Below are 18330 nucleotides of genomic sequence, written 5' to 3'. Positions count from 1 at the left end.
AAAAGGGGCGATGTGCGCCACTACCTTTGCATTTATTTAGGTGTGTATTGGGTGGTGTCGAATGACTACGTAACAAAGGATAGTTGAATAACATTGGTTGAAAACTACTGCTCCTATGACTGCTAATACCATCCATTTGGTGCAATGCATAATGATATTAAATGCTTTTTGAACAATATGTACAGTAAGTGTAGATATTCACGTCTCTGTCAGATTGACAGGTAACCACACCAATGGTGGTTGGTACATAATAGCTATATATGAATCCTCATGCATAGAATTTATGCATTGATGCAGGTGACATTTAATGCATCGAATCTCATAGTCCTTCCTCATTTCTAGAAATGTTAAGACTATTACCCACTAACATTACATATGGAGAAAATACACATGTAGTGACATTGATGTGAGTGGCATATTCAAAATAAATTCCTGAATTCATTACATTGACCTTAAATTTATGTATTGGCTCTGTGGCAGCCATTATCTTCCATTGAGTATACTGAATGGGACTTGCTTCAATAACAAGTCTAGGACCAGCTACATCAACTTCTAGCAAGTCTTCAATCTTATGCAGTGTATGACATGGCATGTGCCATTTCTCATATTTGCTACTTCTGTCTAAACATGTCAGTTGATCATAGCACTCACATGGTATTCTGGGTCCCCAATTATAAATCTTAAAATTTACTGTTGCTGGCATCTTAACCTTTCTAGGAGATTGGACAGAACGATCTGCCCATGACAAATCCCTGTGCAATGTTCCTATCTGGTTTGGACATAATTTCTTGTTCCTGGGACGGTTAGGTTTAAACAGTGGACGGGGTGTATCATCTCCTTTTCCTATCATACCCATACCAATTCCTATATAAGTGTTGTCACTAGCATTTTTTACTATCTAAGCTTGAGTTCTATGAGGTACACAGAAGGAATTCCCTTTGTGAGAATGTCTAGAACATATACAAAATGGAGGGTATACAGTAGAGCCTGAATAGTTGTAAATTGCCCCTTCAGATTCCAGAGGAATATTTCTGGCTAGAACTGGGTATGGTAGCCATTTAGTATCATTAACATACACAAGTGGGGGCTTGTGCATCCAAGTTAACATTCTTAATATAGGAGGTTTAGGTATAATGGACCAGTAGACTTCAGCATGACAAATTTCCATCATTGTGATAATAGTAAATGTCATTACAAGTAATGTAATGTCAGTCTTTGGTGCGTGTGCATTCACCAATGATAGTTTCGTCCCTTGTGCCTTGAGCGTGTCCAGCATGCAGCTAACTGGTGTCAGCAGTGATGTTCGTCTGCTTCTCTTCCTAGTCTTGAGTTGCCGGTGGCATGGTGCTCTGCTCTGGCTGCCTTTCTGCTCCCTTTGCATCTGGATCTGGTCCTTTCCATGGTTTGAGATGCTTACTGGGAGTCCAGACGTCTCCATCATCTGTGGAAACACAAGCATATCCTCGACCCATTGTTATTAGTCTGTTCGGACCCTTGTAATCTTTTTCTCCTGGCAATCTCCAAAAAACACAGGGCTGATGAGTTGTGTCCATTTTATTATGACACTCAAAATGTGTTTGCATAGGAGTAGCAGTCAGCCCTTCTGGGATGGAGAAGTGATTGATGGTTAGTGGCACCATTTTTAATAATTTGTTAGGAATGATAGGTTTGGGTTTCAGAATATCGCCTTCATAAATTGTTTGGTACTCTCCTTTTTGTTTTTGTATTTGATTTTTAAGAGTTCTGTTAGCCCTCTCCACAATAGCCTGTCCTGTGGAGTTGCCTAGAATTCCAGTTTTATGGGCTATATTCCACAATTTGCAAAATTCTGCAAATCTTTTACTGGTATATGCAGTTCCATTATCAGTCTTTCTTTGGGTAGGAATGCCCAAATGTGCAAATGTTTCCAGGAAATGTGCAATAGCATGACATACTTTCTCTCCAGTTTGGGCTGTGGCCCACATAACATGAGAGTAGGTATCCACAACTACATGTATATATTTCCATCTTCCAAAAGGAGCATATTGAGTTACATCCATTTGCCAAAGCTGGTTAGCTTTCAGACCTCTTGGATTAACTCCTGCTGGTAGAGGATTTGAAGACAAAGGTGCACTGCTGGATTATTTCCTTTGCTTGTCTTTTGGTTATATCAAATTGACATTTGAGAGATTGAGAGAATAAAGAGTGCGAATTAACTGCTTCTTGAAAGGCACAGGCAGCTAAAGTGTCTACCTTTGAATTTCCCTCAGACAGAGGCCTGGGGAGGTTAGTATGCGAACGAATATGTGTTATAAAAAATTTGTTTTGCCTTTGTAGTATCACCATTTGGGTGGTACAAAATAAAAGACATAATTCTTCATCAGAGACAGGTTTAATCTTAGCTGTTTCCAGAAAGTTAACTAAATTTACTACATATAATGCATCACATATGATGTTGCCAAGTTGTGTTACATCTTTAAGTACACTCCTGACTGCTGCTAATTCGACCTTTTGTGGGGAACTATACTTGGTGTGTAGCAGCATCACATGCTCATCTACCACTGCTCCTGCCTTGCCATTCCTTGATGCATCCATAAAGACATTCACAGCATCGATAGGATGAATAGATGTTATTTTTGGAAAAATGATAGGAGTTAACTTCACAAGTTGTAATATTTTATTACCAGGAATGTGATTATCAATCTTTCCTGTAAAATCCACAAGAGCGATTTGCCATGGTAGTGACTGTGCAAATAAATTCTGAACCTGTTCTCGTGTCACAGGGACATGGATGGTGTCCGGGTCACCACCTACTAATTGCTGTGATCTTCTTCTAATCTGAGTGATTATTAAGATCATGAGTTCTAAGTAACTAGTGAGAGATTTAGTCTGCCGATTGGCTAGATGTACCCATTCAATTATATGCTCCCCTTGATGAATTGCCCCCGTGGGTGTGTATCTAGTGGGTAAGACTGAGGCTACTAAAGGTAGGGAAGGATCAATCCTGTCTAATCTAGCTGCTGATAAAGCTGCTTCTACTACTCGTAATTCCTCTTCAGCTCTGGGTGAAAGCGTTCGGGGGGAAGACAGTGCAGGGTCTCCCTTCCAAGTGGCAAATAAGTTTTCTAATTGTCCTGTTGTAATTTTGAGAAAAGGTCTAAGCCAGTTGATATCACCCAGTAACTTTTGAAAATCATTCAAAGTGTTTAAACAATCCCTACGAATCTATTTTTGAGGCCTAATTTCCTGATCATACACAGTCCTGCCTAGATATTTGTAAGGAGGTTCACTTTGAATCTTCTCAGAAATCGCCAGCTGTGCTTTCACTAAAGCCGCTGTGCTGTCCGCTAGCAGTTCCTCAACTTCGCCACTAGATGGCGCTGCTAGCAAACTATCATCTAAGTGTTGGCAGATACATAGATTTTCATAATTTTTCCTGACTTCTTCCAGGGCTTGTGCCACAAATTTTTGGCACAGACATGAGCTTACCTTCATCTCCATTGGGAGTACGAGCTCCTCGAACCTTTTGAATGGACTAATAAAATTTATAGATGGGATTGAGAAAGCAAATCTATGGCAGTGTGGTGAAAGCCGAAGGTTGAAAACACAATCTTTTAAATCTATTACTATCCAGTTCCAATTCATGGGAATGGGGCTGGGGGAAGGGAGGCCTGGTTGGCGGGTGCCCATGTCAATCATTTGCTCGTTTACCTTCCTTAAATCATAAACTAGCCTCCATTTCCCTGACTTTTTGGGTACCAGGAAGATTAGTGTGTTCCAGGGATGGTTTGACTCGCGAATATAACCTCAGTGTAATTGCTCTTGTATTATTTCATCTAAATGTACTAGCTTTTCTTTAGAAATAGGCCATTGATTGATCCACATTGGCTGAGAGTCAATCCATGTTATTGGATCAGCATATTTCGCTGTGCAGTCATTTACAGAACCCACAAATTCCGACTGTGCCTGACTGGATGTAGTTCGTGTTATATTCATCTCAGCCATGACTTCTCTGCCCCAAAGAGATTGGGAAATGTCTAAAACATAAGGTTTAAATATACCTTTGTGGCCTTCCTCATCAGACCATGATACATCTCTGGCAGATTGTAAACCCTTTTCAGGGGTCCCAACGCCTATAACTGCTGGGGAGGTGCAGTAACTGCCCAAGATTCTGGCCAATCATTAGCAGAAATTACTGAGATGTCTGCTCCAGAGTCTAAAATGCCCGTTATAATCTTGTCTTCTGCATAAAGAGTCATGATCAACCTGTCCTTCGTGACTTTTTGGGTCCAATATAAACTGTGGGTCTGCGATTCAGATTGGCTTTTTTCCTGAATGCTTTTTTCAAGGCAAGGTGTTAGGTAATAAGAGTAGGGAGGCTATCTCCATTCCTTTGGGGATGCCAAATGTAGACCTAGCCCTAGCTAAGATGTGGAGCTTATTTGCATCCTGGTTCTCAGGAACTTGTGGTAGAATTTCCAGCCCTTTGACAAAGAACTTGGGTTTGCCCCAAACAAAGAAGGGATTGATGTTCAAAAGGGCCTATGTCCTGACAAGCTTTTAAAAATCTGTCAAAGTACCAGTCGCTTTTTTTTTTTTCATGGAGCAAATAAAATGAGGAATTTATATAAATGTATGTTGTAATCTGCATTCAGACTCCATCTGTTCTTTCTATGGCAGTGGATATCTCTTTTGGCAACGAGTCCCTTGAAGCTCTCCTGGATCCTTACATTGCTGATATCAGTTCATTCATTCACAGCTGATTATCATGTGTTATTATCATTACCATGTACAATGTTCTCCTGGTTCTATTTACTTCACTTTGTGTCATTTTTTTTGAAAATCGTTTGTCATTTTTTATGGCACAATAGTATTTCATTATAATCATATACCACAATTTGTTGAACCACACCCCAATTTATGAGTATCCCTTCAGTTTCCAAATCTTTGCCACCACAAAAACAGCTGCTATAAAGAATTTTGTACAGGTAGGTTCTCTTCCAGTACCAATCGCTTTAATGGGAGCTAAAGCCTTTCTAGAATCCGTGTTTGAATTTCTATCTGCAACGTCCTTTACTAGTACCTCTGCAGCTCCTTCGTGAGGAATTTGTCTTTTTATCTCGAGGCCAATCTATCCATAAAATCTGCAAAACTCTCATTTTGTTTCTGCATTATGTCTGTATAAGAGTTTGCTATCTTGTCCTTATTTGGCAGCGCTTGCCACGCCCTTCCCACTGCGAGGGCGACTTGGTTATGGACTTGTTCAGCGCCTGCGATTTGCCTTTCGATGAGTTCGAATTCTCCCTGCCCACTAACTGCTCCTGCTCGCCTATTCGCAGTAGCCTGTTCCTGACAAAAATCCTGAAAGTTTAATTTCCAAGTTAAATATCACCACCATTCAGTGAAGATTCAGCTATCAGTTTCCCATCTCCTGGCGTAAGAGATTGCTGGCTGAGATTCTCAATCAGTGCTACGGTAAATGGAGCAGTGTTTCCATTCTGAGTTACACTGTCTGAGAGCTTTTAGGGTTTCATCATCCAGAGCTTTGTGCTCAGCTAGTTGTCCGTCTGGATTACCTGGGTTATCCCTCACGATTACGGGGTACGCTAAGATGTCTGTGTTTTCCTTTGCGAGGTCTCTCTGCGGCTCTTTGCTGATGGATACAGTCTGAGTAACCTCTGGGGACTGAGGTCTGTGAGGAGGCGCAGCATGATAGGTTTGCAAAGGCGATCCACCTGCTGGAGGTGGGGGAGGCCAGGGGGATGCATTGGAAGCCTTGGCCTCTACTGTATAGAGAGGAGGGTAAAGTGTTGAGCTTGTAGATGGTTCCTGTGTTTCCATCTGATCTGAGGAATAGCTGGGAGCAGAAGGCAATTCACTAAAAGGTGGGGGAAGGCTGCTGATTTCAGCTGCTTCCATTCTAAGAGCCCTGTGAAGCTTTGGGAATTGGAGTTAGAAGGAAGCTGTTTTGCCTCTTGCATTTGTAAAGCTTTCTTCTCCTCATCATTGGCATTTTCCATGGCTGAGCAGCTAAAGCCATCCTTACAATGTTCCACGTGTTCCAATTAATGTGTGATACTTTGTGTCCCTCCTTCTGATGCCTTCTCAGATTTTCTGCTATTAGATCCCACTCATGTCCATTTAGAACCCCTATTGTTGGAAACTCGGGGTGGGCTTTCCGTATCACTTTAAGCAATGCTTTGATCTTCGCCTCTGGGACCTTACTACGTCTATGTTCAATTAAAGACATTAGCAATCTAATATAACAAGTCTGAGGGGAAGCAACCTGACCCATTTCTCTGGCCGAGCCATGACTTACCTCAGAGGCCTTTTGACTGTAATCGTCACTCTGACTTCACTCTGTCCCCCTTTCTCCTCAAGTAGTGTGCACACATGAAATAGGGCCTGCAAAAGAGATCATATCCCAACTGAGGTGCCAAATACAACGGCCGACCAGCGGCTGTTGCATAAAGAATCTCCTTAGTGGGTGATAACTTGAGGAGGAGAAAGAAGTCGGGAGAAAGGGGTAATAAATCGAGAGACACAGACAAGTTAATTATAATGAGGAGCGGCGCGGGCCCCTGTAATATCTTCCTTTTGAGGGTAGTCTATGAAGGAAAACATGAACATCAAAGACCGCGTGGAATAGAGGATTCCTAGATAGGGATAGAGTTCAACCGTGAGGATAGAAATCAGAGTTACAGAGAAGAGGCTTCCAAGAAGGAAAAAAGGGGCGAGGCGGTGTAAACCTCAAAATTTCTTAGACTTATAAATGTTGGAAATTTCACCATTGGGAAATTTCATACTTGAAAAATTCCCTATTGATAGTGGGTCTTGACTATTGGAATGGGAACCCCATTGGCATGGGAGGTTCCTTCTCTTCCCTTCTTCAGATTACTTTAGGACAGAAACCTTTTGCTGAACAATGGAAAGGACTTTGACCTATGCTTAAGCATAGAACAGGAATTTCTTTGAATCATGATTGATTTTAGAATTGATACAATGGAGATACTTGGAATAAATCTCCACCCTATTCAGTCCTAACAGGATTGAGTAAGGGCTGCAGCCTATATCAAAGATTTAATCATTTGAAAATATGACCTTCAACAGACATGTGCAAAAGGCAGAAACCTCTGGGCGGTCCTGGGTTAAGCTAGAGCCTCCATTGGCACAGGGAAATTGATGAACAGTGATTGGTAGATGGGAGAACTGAGAGGAGGAACTTGGATGGTTGCCTGAAAGAGAGGAGGGTCTGGAGACTTGAGGGGGGTTGAGGAGTTTTGGTCGGGGTGATTGCGGTGGACTCGGATAAGCTTGCGCTGAAGGAAGCTGAAGGTGGGGGCCTCTGAGACTGTTTCTCCATTTTGGTCACGTGAGTGATAGGGACTGATCTCTTTTCTTTGCCCCAGCTATCTAAGGGCTTGGGCCTTTTGGCCCAGCCTAAACAGAAGGGGTATTTAAGCCCTATTCCCTTCTCTCCCTTTTTCTCTCTCTCTATCTCTAATTCCTTTCTTCCTCCTATTGAAATTAAACTCCAAAAAAGGCTGACGGCTGACTTGAGTTTTTTCATTTAGGAATTACATAGCTGAATTCCTTGGCGACCTTAAATTAATATATATATCAGTCTTTTAAAGTGATTCCCCTGTAACAGCGGGCCACTACCTTTGCATTTGTTTGGGTGTGCATTGGGAGGTGTCTAATGACTGCGTAACAAAGCATAGTTGAATAATGTTGGTTGAAGTGTTAATGACAACAAGTTCCGGGCGTGGATAACTCTAGCCCTGGATTCCCACCAGAATGTTAAGAATTCTGAGAACAAAGGCCCCATGGCCAAGTCAGACCTTTACTGCTCATGTGCGGGTCTGACCATGCGTTTGTTAATACAATCCCCATACATCAAACATAGTCCTTAGATGTACACAGCTGTGGACTGTTACAATTTCAAATAGCTATTTATAGATTGTTGGATCAGGCAGAGGGATTAGATCACTTACAATGGAAGTCAATGAATAACAGGATGGAAACAATGGATATAGAATACTTGATAGTTTTCTATAGTTGGTGATTTAACATGTCAATTCAACATATCAGGATGTCAATGTATGGCCCAGCTTTGTAGAGAATACTGCATGTTCTTCTCACAGAACTCAGTAATTTTCTTGGGAGGACACACAATGTTTATTTATCTCATGCTAGGGAGCAGGCTACATGTCTGGCAATTTCTAAGCTATGATTTCCCAGAGACCTAGCAAACTGGAACGCATTGGGCATTCCACAGCCTTGATGGAATAGAAGCCCCTAATTTTCTCATGCTGTTTCCACATATGCTCCTTTTCTACATAAATCAGACAAATGAAGCTGGGGTAAGTATATGCTTGATATCAATTTTTGCTTTCTGAGGTCGATGCACTTGATGCTGACTAAAAATGAAAGAGAGAATAAGGATGGGTACTCCAATTTCTACTAAAGAAAAAATAATTTTTGGATATGCTTCTAGTTCTTTTAAAGCATTGTAGTTTGTGCTGCTACATCCTCTGGTGAGGTGTAATGAGTAATAATAATAGACAATACTGATTGGTAATTGATAACTAAAGATCAGGCTGTTATCTTCTTTCTTCTGCTTTCCCTCCTCCCTCTCTTCTTTCTCCCTCTTCCTCCCTCTTCTTCCCTTCAGTCTCCCCTCCCCCTTCCTCTTCTTTTCTCTTCTTCTTCTAAATCAACTCAGGGGGAGTTTCTGATGTGTCAAATGGAATATCTTTCTCTTTTCTATCTTAAATAAAGGGTTTTTTGGGAAAGACAGTAAGGGATAAGGAATGGAGGTAAGAGGGTTGGGGATTTCCCTAATACTACAATGCGTATTAGGTTGGAGGATGGTGGAATATAGTTTAATTGAGAGAAATGGCTGATAGGTCTGGAAGTTCAATCACTATCATCAACAGAGCAAGTTAGATATCTGGACTTTTGTCCTGTCTTCTGCCTTCAAAGTCACCAGACCACCTCCTTTCTGTCAGTTGGTCTCTTCCCTTCTTCTCTCTTTTCAGGGTAACAAGGGTCCACCAAGCATCTAACTGTTTCTCCCGGTAACATTCCAAAAAAACATTCATTTGACTGACAGGTCTTCACTCAGCTGTTTCCTGCCTTGTTGCATGCTTTTCCAATATCTCTCTCTTCCACAGAGGTGAGTGTGAGTTCAGTTTGTAATATAGACAATATTTCTTGATGGAGGGTTTGAAAAACAAATGTTTTTATGGTGCCATATTCCTAATAAATGCTCTACAATATTATTCTAATTGTGTTGGTAGGAATTATAGGGGAGGGTGGCAACACAAATGGACTTATATCCTCCATGGCATTGGAGGTGATTTTTCATTTTTTAAACCAGCTATGTGTTCTCTCAAATAAAAAACTGCACTTTCTAATGCAACAAGTTGGGCCTGTAACTCTGAATCTATAGCTTCTTGTGTCCCTACAGCATGAGAGATATTTTCTGACATTCTATTAAAGTAAGCAGCGGTGTGAATAGTATTGGTAAGTGCTATTGTTGATACAATTGAGGTGGCAATAAGGGTCACTAGCATTGCCATGAGCCATCCCACAAATCTTTTTTTGAGATGGCCCAAAATCATTTGGAGGGTATAAGCATTTGGATCTGCATACCAAGGACCTGAAATTTGTACAAGGAGTATAACAAATGAGGGTTGTCTCAGGAGAATAATCTGTTCATTTACAGACATAATGGTTGAAAAGATATAATTGGTGATTTTACAGTTTATACATGAATAGTTATACATCCTAACAGTGTTTTCAGAATAATAGGTTGTAGTGTTTAGGGGTCCAACAAGAAGCAGATATCGGTTAGGAACACATGAAAGGGGGGTCAAAGTAATGAGGTCATTCTGTTTTCTTTCATTTATGTATTCTATCATAATTTTTGCCCATGAATATGGAAGCTTTCACATATATGGGTGTTGGATTTTCCAATGGATAGCATGGGAGGCGTCCATCCTCCTAGGACACGTGTGTAAGTCATATGTAAGTCGGAGAACATCAGGTTGTAAATCTGGGTCATTCCATTCCATGCCTCGTGGGAGGGTCATGAATGGTGAATGGGGTGTCTTTGCTGTCAGTATCTAGGATAATAATTTTTCTGGGGAGTAGAACATAACACCAAAGAAAAGTGGGAAATGCTTTCTTGGGGTCTGTTCTGAACAAGGGGGATATGGGTGGTCTGAGGGAGAAATCTGGTGGATTTAGGTCTCTATAGATATCGATTGGGTATACAGATTTCAGAACATAACTATCACTAGTTCTTGTAATAAGGTTATTGCAATCAACCATCATACATCCTGTGAATGGGAAGCAAAAGGAAAAGCATATAGGGAAATCTACAGTGAGGGCGATAAAATTATATGGATGCATAACAGGAATTACAGAGTCCAGCTCTACTGGCACTGTCCGTGAGTCTCTGATTGGGGTACAGGGGATGGCTTTGGGATTACAGGACGTTCAGTCCCATATAAGAACTATGCAGACAAGTCTCTTAGAGCAGTGCCAAAGTTTAATGGGTTGGGGTCTCCAACTTATAGGGGAAATGATGTAGTTAAGGGGATTAGGTAAGCTTCATACAGAAACAATGATAAGTGATGATTTACAAGATCAGGATAATTGAAATGAACTACCTCAGTGATTCTCAACAGGAGTTTCTAATAGATCAATAGGTAATCGATCAATACATCAATGGGTGACTCCCTTGTTAGGTTTCTCCTGGAGTTCTTGCACCAGTGATTCCTGGCAGGACATCTAGTATCTTGGGGGGGGGGGGGGAAATGGATTGAGTACATGCTGAGGGGAAAAGAGACGTGTCTGGCTCTAGTTAGATGATGGCTCTGGTTTTCCTGGGGCCTGCTCTCACTACTGGGGGCTACAAGGAATTATGTCTCCCAGAGGGAGATCTTGGAATGTTGAACAATTTCTATACACTGCTGGTGATTGGTGATGCCATAATCTGGGGATCTGGGAGATAAGCCCAAAAAGTGTTGTTGGTGTGGACTGGTACATTCACGTCTCCCAAAGCATATGGTACCTGGCAAGTTAACAATGCTAACATTGCTACAAAGATTAGGTAGGGATGAGTTCATCTTTGATCTCCGTGTTGGGCTGCCACAAGTTCTTCTGCTTGTCAGGTCAGCCTCTTCCCTGGTCCCCATGTGTGTAGGTCAGCCATCCTCATCTGATGAGCTTGGTGAGAGGGTGGATAGAGTGTGGTGCTTAGGGAGAGCCATTTCCTCTGTTCCGAAGCTGTTCCATGGTATTGTCTCACAAGCCTCTCTAGTATAGGGCAGTAAAATTATATGGATGCACCAAATTGGTGATGGAGAATCTGTTGGAAAAACACATTCACAGCCTCTTCCCCAGAATAATACTGGGTGAGGACCACGAATAGCCATTTATTAGCAAGTACATTTTTCCACATTACTAGCGGATGGCTACAATGTTGTGAAGAATAATATTTTTCTGCAGAAGATTCACCCGTTTTATCTATATTCAAGAAATTTATAACATAAGTTCTATGTTTTAGAATATGATTTGGAGATTTGTCAAATAACTGGCAAGTCGAGAGGCATTGTATCTGCCTCTTTAAATTCAAAGAAGCTCTTTCCACAATTCCTCTTCCTTGTGGGCTGTAAGGTATTGTAGTTTTCAATTCAATAGAAAACTTGGCATAAAAGTCTTTAAAAGTCTGAGAGGTATAAGCCGGACCACTGTCTGCTTTTATTGGTTTTGATATGCCCGTTACTGCAAAGGCATTAGGGCAGTGTGTGATGACATGCTTGGCTGCTTCTCCTGACAAGCAGATGGAAAATTAAAATTGAAAAAATGTGTCCATTATAACACGGACTTGTGCCAATTTACCAAATGATGAAATGTGGTAACATCCACTTGCCATACATGGTTGGGAAGGGAGCTCTCTGGGTTTATACCATTAGAGGGCATTGATATTGCAGGCGGCCATGATTGGCCTTGTTTCACTCTTTGTCTAGCTTGTTCTTTGGTCAGTGGAAACATTTTCCTTGAAACATTAGCATCCTGGTGATGCATTGCATGGGAGTCCTTTGCTTTGGTGATAGAACGGGCCGAGCTTGCGTTGGTGCAGATAAAAGTCGCTGCATCAGCCGTGGAATTCCCATAAGTGAGATATCCAGGTAAAGCAGTTCGTGTTCTGATGTGAGCTACAAAAATAGCAGGATGCTGTCCGACTAGTTCCTGTAAGTTTTTAACTGTTGGAACAAAGTCATCTATTTGTGAAGTAATTAAAACTGTCTTGGTGTATTGGAGCATGTGTTACACATAGCAACTGTCCACATAAAGGTTAAAGAGTTCCTAAGGAAATAGTGTTAAAGCCAATATGGCTGTGGCTAGTTCTGTCCTTTGAGCTGATAGATAATTAGTAACTTGGGAAAAGGTTTGGCCTTGTGAATGAACTGCGATCTTTCCACTGGAGCAGGGGTCCCCAAACTACAGCCTGTGGGCCACATGCAGCCCCCTGAGGCCATTCATCCAGCCCCACTGCACTTCCGGAAGGGGCACCTCTTTCATTGGTGGTCAGTGAGAGAAGCACTGTATGCGGTGGCACTGCAAAGCGTGGAGTCTCTCACGTACAGTACTACTTCCGGTGACATAATCCTTTGCATAGCGCCTTGTTCTGAGAGTAACTGAATGAGAACGAGGCACCGCGCAAAGAATTATGGGGCTGCACATGGAAGACACCAGCATGGTGAGCAATGATCTAAGGGAGGGGATTCCGCACTGTGTGTACTACTGCCCGGTATAGTGGTGGCAGTGATGGGCCTGTGCAAGGTGTGACAGGCCCATCCCAGCCAGCGCTGCAGCCTCCACTATCCCAGACAGCATATACAGATTTGTTCATAGTTTGTTGTTATAGCCCAGCCCTCCAACAGTCTGAGGGTCAGTGACGTGGCCCCCTCTGTAAAATTTTGGGGAGCCCTGCATTAGAGAATCTGTCTGTAAACACTACATGGGCAGAAGTCAGTGGCTTATCAGTAATGATGGAAGGGAACAGGAAGAAATGTTTAGCTACAGAATGAATGAGGTTATTTGAGGGGTAGGAGCATTTCCTTTGTCCAAGGAATCCTGTCATTGCTATTTGCCAATCATCACAGGTGTTATTTAATGTAATTACTTGTTGTTTAGTAAAAGGTGCTACTATAACCTGTGACTCCATTGCAAATAGCTGTATTGTTCTTTTTCTTCCTGTAGTATTTGTTTTGCGACTAGCTGATAATAGGGGGTAATTGATTTGTGAAGGTTGATGGGAAATGTAACCATTCAAGTGGCCCAAAGTCTTGATATGTTACTGCCACGGGGTGTCTTCTGTTGGCAGGATTAAAAGACTAACCAGAAGGGAAATATCTATTCTGTGTACTTGGGCATTAGTGGGGGCTTGATTTACTACATTTAAAGCTTCTTGAGTTTGGAGTGTTATATGTCTTGGTAAATTTGGTCAACAGTTTCCCTTTAATATATCAAAGAGGGGTTTTAATTGCCCTGTAGATTGAGTGATGGTCTAAGCCAATTGAGATCTCCTAATAGCTTTTGAAAACCATTTAGACTTTTAAAATGTCCTTTTCTAATTGTAACTTGCTGCGGTGTAACTTTTGATATTTGAATTGTATATCCTAGATATTCATAGGGATCTGCAAACTACCTTTTCTGGAGCTACAACTAAATGAAAATTTTCCACGGATTTCAAAAGCTTATGATGGACTTGTTGCAATATCTGTTTGTCTGACTGTACCAAAAGCAAATCATCCATGTAATAAATTAGATGTAGATTACGATATTTTTCTCCAATTGGGGTTATTGCCTGCAACACATATTTCGGACACAAGGTGGGGCTATTGCACATTCCTAGGGGAAGATTCAACCAGTGATATCTTTTCATTGGCTCTTTTAGATTTTTCTGAGAGCAGGATAAAGACAAAATATTTGAGATCACCTGGATGTGGGGGAATGCTAGAGAAATAGTCTTTTCAATGTATGATAATGCTGTGAAGATCTTTTGGGATGGCAGAAATTGCTGGCAAGCCTGGTTGTAAAGGCCCGTGATTTCCATCACCTCTTTTACTGCTCTTAAATCCTGTAATAGTCTCCATTTTCCTGATTTTTTTCTTCATAACAAAAATGGGTGTGTTTCAGGGAGATGTGGGTGGTTCTCTGTGACCCAATTGTAACTGTTGTTGTACTAGTTCTGTTGCTGCCTACAACTTCTCTTTAGTTGATGGTCACTGGTCTTTCCATATAGGCTGCAATGACTTCCATTTGATGATAAGCAATCAGTGTCGTTTTGATTTGGGGGAATATGTAAGATGAGACCAAGATCTGTAAGAATGTCTCATCCCCAAAGATTAATGGGAAGGTCAGAAATGAACATTTGCCAGAAACCTCCCAATAAAGGTATCTGGAACTTGGCATAGCTGCTCCCATTCATCCAATGCCTTTAGACTAGAAGAGGATTGAACAGTTTCCCAATTTCGTGGCCAGAATTTTGTAGCTATAACTGAACGATTCTTTCCTGATTTCAAGTAGCTATTTATAGATTGGTTGGGTTAGGCAGAGTGATTGGATCACTCACAATGGAAGTCAAGGATTAACAGGATGGAAAAATTGGAATTACTTAGGTGGCTTTGAACAGAGTTTTCTGTAAGTGGTCATTTAATATGTGAATTCAACATGTCAATGTATGACCCAGCTTTGTATAGAATACTGTTTGTTCTTCTCACAGAACTCAGTAATTTTCTTGGGAGAACACACAATATTTGTTTTTCTCATGCTAGGGATTAAGCTACATGTCTGGCACATTCTAAACTCTGATTTCGCAGAGACCTTGCAAACTGGGGCGCATTGGGCATTCCACAGCCTTGCTGGAATGGAAACCCCTAATCTTCTTATGCTGTTCCCACAGGAAGGGTGGCACATGTGCCCACAGAGAAGTCTCTTTGTGCTATCTTTGGCACCCATGCCATAGATTTGCCATCAGTGCTTTAGGATGTCTGAGGGTTACCAGCACCCAAACTGATCTGATCAGCACTCCCACCTTTGCTCCATTCAGTCTCCTTGGATCACACAAACTCATATGCAGAGGGATTTCCCAGAGGTTTGAGTAGTGCCCGAGCCTGGATTGAGTTCCTCCTCTTCTTTTCTCCTGACATGGGCACTGTACCCCAGAAACTCAGGCGAACTATTATCAGGGAAACTCCCTCACTCCCTTCCATCCTCGTGACTCTGAACCTGGAAACACCCAATGACGCCCCCCCCCCAGGGTCCTGAGATGACTATCTATCTTTGAATGTCCTCTAGACTTAAGATGGACAAACAGATGAATCTTTATGCCTCCAGGCAGACCCCAGTCAGGTGACCACCCAACCCCACCAAATGCCTGAGGGCTTACCACTCTAATTCATGTCCACACCAGGACATAGCATCTGTTCTAAAGAGTATAAAAGCCCCAGAACTGATGTCATCAGGGGGAACAGCCTTTCCTTTCATGCTGTCCTCCCAAGGAACTGCTCCCCATCTTGCTGTTCCACCTTGCTATCCTCCTGGCCATTCTCAACATTACTCCCTAAACTAATAAATTTTTCTTTGTTTTTAAGCTAAATTTTGGAGTCTTGCATTCTTGAAAAAGTTATCCTTCCCGAGCAAAAGGGGTACACATCTGAACCCCATAACATTTTGAGACCCAACATTTTTGGCTCTCCTGAAAGCTACTCCTATACCCCAGATCATCTACAAGAACACAGCTTCTCAGATAGGAAGGAGTCTTTTCTTTGATTCCTGAAACCCCCATCTTTTGGGTGATATCTTTGAGGGAACTCTTTTGTGCTCTCTCTCCCAACATCCCCAGATCAGTCTGGCCACTGGATTTTGGGGTCTATCTATTGGCTTCCCCTTCAATACTAAAAGATGTTCTGGTGTGTGGGAAGTCTTGCCTCAGTGTTACACTGAGTGCTCTTGGTCAGGCAACCTCTATGGATACACAGTTGTTGACCATCCAGTGTGGAATTATCCATTCTGCATCTAAATGGGACAGAGACAGAGCATACCCTGAGATTCCCCTTTGGGGTATACACATAAAAATTGGAAAAAATTGACCCTAAACAGCTTAAAGAAAAAGGAACTAATTTATTTTTGTAATGTTGACTCGGCACGTTACATCCTTGGTAATCAAGAGACATGGCCTATCCATGGTACTCTAAATTATAACACCATCAGACAATTAGATTTGTTCTGCAGAAGGGAAGGGAAATGGACAGCCATTCCCTACATTTCCTCCTTTATTAAACTCAGCCAGAACCCTGAGCTAAGACGATTTTGTCACATGTGCCTTGCCACCTCCTTACTGATCCCTCTGGGGAAAGTCCCCAACAGGATGTTCTGGATGACATAGCTCTCCCAGGCAAGTTAGCTTCCCTGCAGGGTATGGAGATAACATTCCCTACACTGACTATGGAGAAGCCAAGACCTGCCCTGCCCCCAAAATTAACTTCTACTTCAGAATCCCCTCCTCCAGATTTTCCTGGTTCCTCTCTGAAACCCTCAGCTCCGAAACCCCCACCTTACTCTCAGGGTTCAGAGCCTGAGACTACTCCTCTCTCTACTCCCAACTGTAATATCCTTTTGTACCCGCCACTGCCTAAGGATAATGTTAACTCGCCCATTGCTCAACCAAGCCCACTCCACACCTGGAGTGGACTGAGCTATGGTGACAGGGCTCCCCTCCTCCCTATGAGAGAGGTACCCTCATCAGATGGGCTGGCTCAGGTACATGTTCCCTTTTCTATGACTGATCTAGCCCAGATGAAGAATTTAGGTTGTTACTCAGAGAATCATACCAAATTCATTGAGGGTTTTAAATCCCTTCAGTTTGACCTGGGCAGATCTGTATATTATTATCTCCACCTGTTGCACCCCAGATGAGAAAAAGTGGATCTGGGGTTTGGCTGTAGAAATAGGTGATAAGAAGGCCTTAGCTGGCATGAGGGCAGGAGTTCCTGGTTCCACCGCAGTCCCAGGGCAAGATCCTGGATGGGACAATATGAATGAAAGGGACAGACTTAGGAGAGACCATATGATAGATTGTCTCCTTGAGGCCATGCAAAAAGGGATTAGAAAGCGAGTAAATTACAACAAGCTCAAAGAAATCACTCAGGAAAAGGAGGAGAATCCAGCCCTCTTCCTGTCCCAATTAGTGGGAGCCTTGAAGCAATATACAAATGTCCACCCAGACACTGATGAGAGGGCACTTATCTTAAGGCTCCACTTTATAAGACAGTCTGCCCCAGACATCAGGCGAAAACTGCAAAAGCTGGATCTGGGACCTCAGACTCCAATTAACCAATTAATGGATGCTGCTTTTAACGTTTTTCACAACAGAGACCTTATTGAGGCAGGAGGACAGAGACGTGAGAAACTTCTCCCAGCGGCTCTCACTTCTCTGACCTATGGACAGAGGCCAAGGGGCTCTTGCTACACCTGCAGACGGGATGGGCACTGGTCAAAGGACTGTCCTTCAAAGGAAAGACAGCCCACGACTCCATGTCCAGCCTGTGGCCGAAAGGGACACTGGAAATGGCAGTGCCCCACCAACCAGAGACCCCAGCAACCCCAGAGGCACGTTCTTGACCCCCAGTCTTCTGAGGACTTGGAATAGGGCTTCCCTAGGGTTTGGTCACTCCCAGTTTCCATCACCATGGCCAAACCCAGGGTTACTCTTGAGGTTGAAGGTAAGAGAATTACCTTGCTAATCGATAGGGGAGCTACCTATTCTGTTCTCCAAACTCACAATGGTCCTACATTCCATTCGCAGCATAAGGTAATTGGAGTTGGGGGAAAGACACTTAGCTGTAGGGAAATGGTACCCTTAACGTGTGCCCATGAAGACAAATTATTCCAACATATATTCCTGGTTATTCCTTCCTCCCCATGTCCTTTGCTGGGCAGGGATATTAGGAAGAAATTAGGCTCACAATTTCCGCTTATCTCAGTTCTAAATTCCCCAAACACTGCTTTGCAGAAGCCTGCAACAATCTCCTCAGAAATCTGGGAGAAAGTGCCTCCCATTGTCTGGGATCAAGGCATACCAGGAAGAGCCCTTCAGGCCAATCCCATAATGATAAACCTCAAGCCTGATTCGCCTTATCCACACAGAAAGCAATATCCCATTTCCCCAGAGGCCAGAGAAGGATTACAACCTCTCATAGATAAATTCCTAGCCTATGGCCTCTTAGAGGATTGCTCTTCACCTTGCAATTCTCCCCTCCTACCAGTGAA

This window comes from Monodelphis domestica, chromosome 2 (assembly GCF_027887165.1).
Source record: "Monodelphis domestica isolate mMonDom1 chromosome 2, mMonDom1.pri, whole genome shotgun sequence".
Taxonomy (NCBI): domain Eukaryota; kingdom Metazoa; phylum Chordata; class Mammalia; order Didelphimorphia; family Didelphidae; genus Monodelphis; species Monodelphis domestica.
Note: the sequence above shows the minus strand (reverse complement) of the source record.